Genomic DNA, 9,149 nt, shown 5'->3' with positions numbered 1-9,149 from the left:
TCACAAAGTTCTTGGAGTGAAAGTAAATATTGTTCTCTTAAAATCATATAGTAATGTCATTTTCACTACGCACAAATTCACTTCTATGGCTTAGAACCAAATTGGATGAGACGGGAAGTCATCGAAATTGCTAGTGTGTTCATTTATACATGATTTTATATGGATTGCTTGACTTAGGCCCAAATTTGCACATCTTATGCTACCCAATTGTGATTATATCAAGTGAAACTACTTAACATTGTACAAGTTCTATTTGATATAGGACGAAATGGGCAAATAGCTATTTTTCGGTTCTAAATCAGAATTCCATGTTTTTGCCCCTGCACACTCTATAAAAAAATTATGGAGTTTGAACTGTGACAGTTTAAAATTATGTTTATTTCAGCATAAACATAGATAAACGTTAAATTATTTGGAAACAGTTGCGGAATGGATTACTAATTAGCAGTACGAAAAGTGATTGTTTCTCATTTCTGCCCCCTTACTTCAAATCTGATTTGATCCGCACTATTGGGCTATATTAATAGGCCACATATTAACTGGACCAGCCCATTTGACACACATAGTTTTTGCACGTTTGCCAAACAAAAGCATACCTTACAAAAATGACAAAATTTTATAAATAGCTATAGTTTAGAGTGTAATTATAAAGTGTAGTTGCAGTCGCGCATATGGTAGCTTCAGTTTAGAGCTGAATCAGCGGATACAGATGCGTTGGGTTAGCTGAACTTGCAATTATTTTTTTTTGGTCAAATTGTAAATTTTTATTCAACCAAATTGGGCATAATTACACGACTGGTCCTTTTGGACTCAAGGACTAGCTCAGAACAAGACCCAAAGTAAACTCATAGGGGTATACAAGGACTCCTATCTATGGTTATACAATTTTTCAGGGATATCCTTGCATGGTGTTTAGTATTCCTTTCCATCTGTGTTGCTTCTGTCCAACTATATGCAATTCCACAGCAATTTCCTTCAAGATGGTCCCACTTTCCTTTCTTTTTTGTTGAAATCTCCTTCTGTTCCGCTCTATCCAGATGTGGTAAACAGTTGCAGCATATAGGAAGCCCAGTATATAGCTGAACTTGCAGTTATCAACTTAAAATAGCAGGGAAGAGCTGTATCAGACTGATATCAACTGATCATGCGAAAGAGTTTTATCAGTGAATACAGTTAAACGATTGTATTATGTATTTGCTACAAACCAAAAATATAGCTATATTTCTCAGTTTTTTAAACTATATTTTGTATCATATATACAGTGTAACTTGTGACGCTTAATTTTTCCTTAAAAAACCAGTAGACCAATGTAAATGTTGTACGGGATGAAAAAAAAATGTAAATGTTGTAACCGACGGCGTACGAGCACATGATGTGTTACCCAAAATCAAAAAAATGTAATCCTTCCACACTACTAATAATTGTGCACACAGCTTACCTGGTTTCATTTTCTCTCCGGACCCCCAGCTATTGTAATATTAACTGTCTTTTTCTTTCTTTCCATCTTTCAGTCTCTGTATTAATGTCATTGATGTTCGTGTATTGCATTATTTGCTAACTGTTCTTAGCTCTACTGTTTTTCCATTCTCGATTTTCGTAAAATTGATAGCTTTCCTCTTTCTTATCAAATCTCCGTCCCTATTGACTCCCTAATTTTAAGTAATAGACCAACAGGAATCGAGTTATACATACAGTTAAAATATTACTCTTTTTGCTTCAATTTATGTGCAGTAATTTAAATTTAAAAAAGAAATGAAGCTTTTTGAAATGTATACTCATGAATATATTATAATATGTTTGTGATAATAAGACGTTTGAAACTTACGATATTAAGCATTTCATAGCATTTGTGGACTAGAAAATTGTTCAGTAAAAATAAAATAAGAAGTTTAATTAAATTACTTTCAACCTTTAAAAAGTTACTCCTGTCATTCTATTTTATAACGGATTAACAAAGAGAATTAGCCACTTAAACTTAAAAGGAAAGATTACCGCTTAATTACGGCCTGATAGTAATTACCCAAGTATGATACCAAATCCAATCGAATGGTCTTTGGAAACTGAGGGTGTGTTCGGTACGAAGTAAAATGTTTTCCAACGAAAATAAGTGAATTTTCACTTATTTTTTCATGTTCGTTTGAGCAGTGAAAAATAAGTGAATTTCTTACATATTTTCTCATATTCGTTTGGTTGATAAAAAACGTTTTTCCGGAAAATACTCATCCAAGCCTTATCAACTCCATACCCCCACCCCACCCCACCCACACCCCCACTCCCACCCACCCAACTACGCCCCCACCCCCTCCCCTTCCAAAAAAAACTTCTTTTGATTTTTTGTTTGTTTTTTGCACCCCCATCCCCAACCCTCACCAACTCCAACCCAACCCCATACCCCCATCCCCACCCACACCCCACTCCCACCCCTACGCCCCCACCCCCTCCCCCGTCCCCTTCCCCTACGCCACCCACCCTCCTCCCATAACATTTTTTTTTGAAGTTTTTTTTTTCTACACTACCACATCCCTCTTCCCCCCTTGCGTGGAACCCATACCATACCAACACCCCCTCCCAACCCCAACAATTTTTTTTTGAAGTTTTTTAATATCTTTTGTGGGTTTCGACACCCCAGACACCCCCGACCCAAAAAGAAAAATCTTTTCACCACCCACCCCCACGCCCCCCCCCCCTAATACCCCATGACCCCCTCCAAATTTTTTTTTCGCGGGGGGGGGGTGCGGGAGTGGGGGTGCAAAAAAAAAGTCAAAACCTTTTTTTTAAAAAAAATAATTTTTTTGTGGGGGAGGGGTGCTGGGGTGGGGTAGGGTGTTGGGTGGGGTGGGAATGCAAAAAAAAAAAGTCACAACCTTTTTTAAAAAAAAAAATATTTTTTATGTGGGGTCGAGGGGGGTAGGGTGCGGGCTTTTAGTGGGGGTGCAAAAAATAAAAAATAATGTCAAAACTTTTTTTCCAAAAAAAATATATTTTTGGACGGGGAAGGGAGGGGGGAGGGATGGGGTAGTGGATGGGGTGGGGTGGGGGAGGGGGTGGTGGGGTAGGTGGGGGTTGGGAGTGGTTGGGGTTGGGTTGGGTGGTGGTAGGGTGGTTGGTGAAATGAACTTGTGAACTTGTTTTCCCTACTTTTATTAGGGAAGTCATTATCCTCATTTTTTAGGAAAATATTTTCCAAATTTTTTGACTAAATGAACATGAGAAAATTGAAAAATATTTTCTGGAAAATATTTTCCTCAATACCGAACACACCCTGAATCTACTTACGAGTCTGTGTCTAGAGTTAGTTTCTAGCTCAAATAAGTCACATAGATTATAAATGAGACACTATTTTTAGCCCTCTATCTATTGCATATCTCTGCCAATCAAAATCCACCCCCACAATCACTGGTCATTGCAGAGTTTATGGCTAATTGTGATGACCCCCCAAATCATCATGCCACGTAGGCGCCACGTGGAATTATTTTTGTCATGTAGGAATCTTATGTGGATGCTAACATGGAAAGGAGACTAGCTTATGTGAGAAGGTTCTAGAGAAATATGGAGATTTCTCATGAAAGACCTTACAACCTTATGGAATTGCATGGAAAGTCCTTAGAATAATCTAGTTCTGTAGCGATTTCTAGAATAAGGGTTATTTGTAAATATGTAGGGACTTGTATAATAATTATTATTTACATACTAGTCCGTAGGTGAGTAGTATAAATAGGAGGGTCATTCATTTGTAAACCATCAAGCAAAAATCAATCAAGTCTTCTATAATAAAAACCTTCGTTCTAGGAAATTTCTCTTGTATTATTCACGTACTATTCCCTTAGCGATCTTGAGTGTAGTAATCTAGGCTGACTTGGCATAGCAAGATCGTGAGCAAGTTGTGCAAGAACGTGAGGGAGTTGTCAAGTGCCGCACGTGCTCTTAATTGAAGACTAAGGATGTGACAATGTCGTATCAGAGCCAGGTTACGACTGAGGGAATGGTAAACGACAGAGAAATCAACGCTGCTAAAACCCAAGCCAACGTCATCCAGGATGCTGCTGTCAAGAAGGGCTATAACAAAAAGAGGATTGCCGTCAACAAGAGCCAAGAGGTGCCGCTAGAGGTTGTGTCAAACGAAGGGCTTACATCCCAAGAACCATCTACCACTGAGGCGAGCAAGGATGAAGTAGAGGTCCTGCCCGAGGATGTCTCGCTTGGTAAAGAGTGGGTTATGAAGGTAAATGTGGGGATGGACGCCATCGATATCTTTGGCCAACACCTGGGGAAAGTGGAGAGCACCCTTAGCGTTCTTGAGGGATACACTCTTGAAAAGATTGAAAGCATCCGAAATGACTTGGAGGGGCGTACGCAGGCTGAGTTTGAGGTAAAACAAACCATCACTGCCTTAGAGTGCAGACTCATGAAGGCGTTGAGTACTATCAATGCCATGAAGGCGAAGATAGTGGCACTCGAAGAGCAGGTAAATGTTGGCGTGACCGAGGCAGCCAACAATGTTGTTGTGACGAGGGAAGCCAAGATCGAGGCTCCCAACCACCAATGTTTAAAGGGGTTCGTGATGCACAAGAGGTGGAGAACTTTCTTTGGCACTTGGAGATCTATTTCAGGCATAACAAAGTGTGGGACGATGAGGCCAAGATCAACACCGCTATGTTGTACCTAACAGAGACTGTCATGCTATGGTGGAGAAGAAAGGTCGCCGATACTGACAGAGGTCTATGCATAATCAACACGTGGGATCAATTCAAGAACGACTTCAAGCGATAGTTCTTACTAAGTAATGTCTTGTACAAGGCAAAGCGCAAACTTAGAGAGTTGAAGCAAACGGGGAGCATACGAGACTATGTCAAAGAGTTCACCACCCTTACGCTTTAAATTCCCAACCTCACCAATGATGACTAATTGTTCGACTTTATAGACGGGTTGCAAAATTGGGCTAAGCAGGAGTTGCAACATCGTCAAGTCGCAAACATAGACCAAGCTATAGTGGAGGCGGAGCCTTTGATGGACTTCAGGCATGACAAGCACGACAATGGTCAAGGCAATGAGTTAAGTGGTAGCGATGCCAAAGGTGGGGGAGACCGTGGTGAGAGCAAAGAGTCGCAACAACAATACTCCAAGACTTAAAATGCGAACAAGTTCGCCGGCAAGAAGTCAAGTGGTCGTCAAGGCTATGCCGAAAAGAAGGTGCAGAACGAGAAGAAGGGATGCTACCTATGCTAAGGGCCGCACAACTTCAAAAATTGTCCTGACCTGAAGAGCCTTAGCACTATGGTGCGTGAAAATCACGAGCAAACACCAAGTACGAGAATCGCACAGTTGGGGACGATTAGGCTATGTGGCGCTGTCACGAAGCAAGAACGTCAAACCAACGATAATAAAAACCAGTATGTGGATCTCACTATCAATAACAAGCCTGCTCGTGCATTGGTAGACACTGGGGCGACTCATAATTTTGTGACCGAGGCCGCATCGAAGAGACTAGAGTGAAGCTCGCTCCAATTAACACACTCGTCAAGACCGTGAATGCTATGCCAGAAAATGCTCATGGTGTAGCCAATGGAGTTGTTGTCAAATTGGGAAATTAGAAAGGTACGACAAACTTTACCGCCACTACTATGGATATCTTTGACATTGTTCTGGGGCATGAATTCTTTAGACATTGCCATGCGATGATCGATCCGTACCTCCAACGTCTCCTGGTCATGGAGCAAGAAGGCGCTTGCATGGTGCCTACAGTGACTATGTCGCATGGACAAGACTATGCACAACTTTCAGCTATGCAGCTTATCAAGAGGCTCAAGAAAGAGGAGCCAACAGTCATAGCAACCATTACAAGTTTGGAGGAAGATAATTTGCTCAAAGAAAACAAAAATTGTATTTCCAAAGAGCTACCTAAATGCTTGCCTCTTAGGCGTGAGCTGGATCACAAGATTGACTTGGAGCATGGACCGGGAAAGGATCAAGTCATGCACCGATTACCATCACCGCCTCACACAATAGGGAGATTGAGACTATGATTGACTAGTAGGCCAGGCGAAAACAAGGGCAAAAAGGCACTTCCATGTTCCTCATATATTGGAAGGGGAAATCACCGGAGGAGGCCGCATAGGAGCGGTACGAAGACTTGTGGCAATTTAAAGACCAGATTCCAGAGTTTATACAGCAGCATTGTGCCGCGGTCGTCGCAACATCGGGTGGGGGAGGGTGTGATGACCCGACACATCATCATGCCACCTAGGCGCCACGTGGAATTATTTTTGCCATGTAGGAAGCTTATGTGGACGCTAACATGAAAAAGAGATTAGCTTATGTGAGAAGGTTCTAGAGAAATATGGAGATTTCTCATGGAAGACCTTAGAACCTTATGGAATTGCATGGAAAGTCCTTAGAATAATCTAGTTGTGTATCGATTTCTAGAATAGGGGTTATTTGTAAATATGTAGGGACTTGTATAATAATTATTATTTACATACTAGTCCGTAGGTGAGTAGTATAAATAAGAGGGTCATTCATTTGTAATCCATCAAGCAAAAATCAATCAAGTCTTCTATAATAAAAACCTTTGTTCTAGCAAATTTCTCTTGTCTTATTCACCTACTATTCCCTTAGCGATCTTGAGTGTAGTAATCTAGACTGACTTGGCATAGCAAGATCGTGAGCAAGTTGTGCAATAACGTGAGAGAGTTGTCAAGTATCGCACGTGCGCTTAGTTGAAGACTAAGGACGTGATATAATTGCCAGATATATAGATTTTGACAGTTTTAAAATGTGTATCTTCGATAGAAAACTTGAGGGGCGTTTGGTACGCGAACTAAATTATCTCGGTATTATAATTTTGGGATTATAGTTCTGGGATTAATTTATCCCATCTAAAAGGTGGGATAAAATAATCCCAACTATGATGCGATAAGGTGGGATATTCCAGGATTAGTTTTGCGCTTCATTTTATACTATGTTTGGTGCAAGGTATAAAATTATTCTAGGATAAATTTATACGTTGTACCAAATATGGTACAAAAAATCAGTGCTGGGATATCCCAGTTTATACCTTGCACCAAACGACCCCTGAGAGTATTACATCACAGTAATACACAATGTACAATGTAGGCATGTTGCTATCATAACACTTAAAAAGACTATATGAATTTAGTCTTCAATAGACATTTCATCTTATCATATGTATCCTTGTTGGCATGTTGCTATCATAATACTTCAAAGACTATATGAATTTAGTCTTCAGTAGACCATTTCATCTTTATCATATGTATCGAACTTTTAGCAATTTTTGCTCATTAATCTAGCAAATGTAATTAATTAGTTTCTTTGTTTTGACTTAAGGTTAAAGAGATGATGGATTATTTTTTCCATTGTTCGAAGAATGTTCTAGACAGACAAACATTGGATATGGATTATTTTAATTGCAACTTAGGTCCCGTTTGTCCATAGATATCAAAAAAAAAAATCACTTTTTTTTTGAAATTTTGGAGTTAGAGTTGGAGTTGGAGTTGTGTTTGGCCATAATTTTTGAAATTATAGTTTTTGGTGAAATGTAATTGTAAAAAAGTGAAAAAAGTGATTTTTTTTTTAAAATAAATTTTTTGAGTTTTTGATAATCCGGAATACAACTTCAAGTTGTATTCGGAATTTTCATGACCAAACGCTGATTTCAGAAAAAAGTAAAAAAAATTTACAGAAAAAAGTGAATAATTTTTATGGCCAAACGACACCTTAAACTCGTATCCTGCCAAAATGTATATCCCAAAACACATATACATTTTGGTGCGATACGACTTTAGTGTAAGAAGCAAATTGTGTGGTTCATGTAAACTTACAACTACAAGAACGAGGAAGTTGGTGGAAGATTTATTTCTTTATTTAATACTATAGTATATACTTGCCCTCCTCCCTACGGAATTATACATCCTTGTCTAAACTTTATTTCCACTTTTGGTTACTTTTCCAATCTTCACGTATGTTTATTCATGGACCCAGCAAGACTTTATCTTTTTAGTTTAAATTTCATAGTGTGGATTCGAGAAAATGAAGAAAATGGTCCTTATGTTTTAGAATAAGGTTAAAAGGGTCAAACAAATATACTTTAAAAAGATTTTGTCCCATAAATTTGTTAAAAATGATGGTGTTTGAAATAAAAAAGATTTAACGTGAATCTACATTTGGAGGTGCAATTTTTTATATTTTCTGCTATTTTTAGAGTTTAGTGTAACTTTTTGAGATTTTAATAGACTTTTTATGGAATTTTAGTTACTTACAGTTGTTAAATATTTGAAGGAGACAAAAAAAAAATGCTCACTTTTAGCAAACTTAGAGGATCAAAACGTCTCATGATATATTTAAGAGGTCAATTTGAAGCTACTCCCAAATATAAGAGGTTTTTTTGTCAAATGTTCTAATAAATATTTCTTCTCTTCTCTATCTAGTCACTTATGACAATTCGACGATCGGTCCGGATGGTATTCAACAAAATTTTCAAGAACTTCTTTAAAACAACATATTAAACGCAAAACATAACGTTTTTCCAATCATGTTGATAAAAATTAAATATTATAACTTCAAATACGAAGTGCAACGTTACATAAGGAATTGAAAAAACTATACATGAAAAAAAATAGCTGTACTGGACTAAGATTTGGACTGCCCTGTCATGACAAAAAAAAAAAACGTTTTGTCAATAATAATGGAAATGAATTGTCCAAGAACTTTGAGGTCTCTTTCAGGTGTCAGCTTAAAGTACAATTTTGACGTGAATAACTGATTTATTTGGAATTTGCGAAATGTTTAATTAGGGCAATAGGGTTTTCATGGGTACACGTCAATATAGTCATTTATTTATCGATGAAAGTGAGACCTTTGACAGATTGTGTCGTACTATTGTGTTTGTTTCACTATAGTAGTGACTCAAATTTGGATGGAGTTAACACTTCAATTCTTCCAAAACAATAGAAATATTAACTTTATTTATAGAAAAACTAGCTCAATTTCCTACAGTTCTCATTTTCTAATTAGATTTTTCAAAATTTCTTCTTTTGGATGCTCCTCCCAGAGCATACAGTTCTCTTTATTTTCTTTCTACTAGCTAGACGTTAAGTTTTTTCTCTACAATAACATATATTTTCTTTTTACTA

This window comes from Lycium barbarum, chromosome 9, assembly GCF_019175385.1.
Source record: "Lycium barbarum isolate Lr01 chromosome 9, ASM1917538v2, whole genome shotgun sequence".
Taxonomy (NCBI): Eukaryota; Viridiplantae; Streptophyta; class Magnoliopsida; order Solanales; family Solanaceae; genus Lycium; species Lycium barbarum.
Note: the sequence above shows the minus strand (reverse complement) of the source record.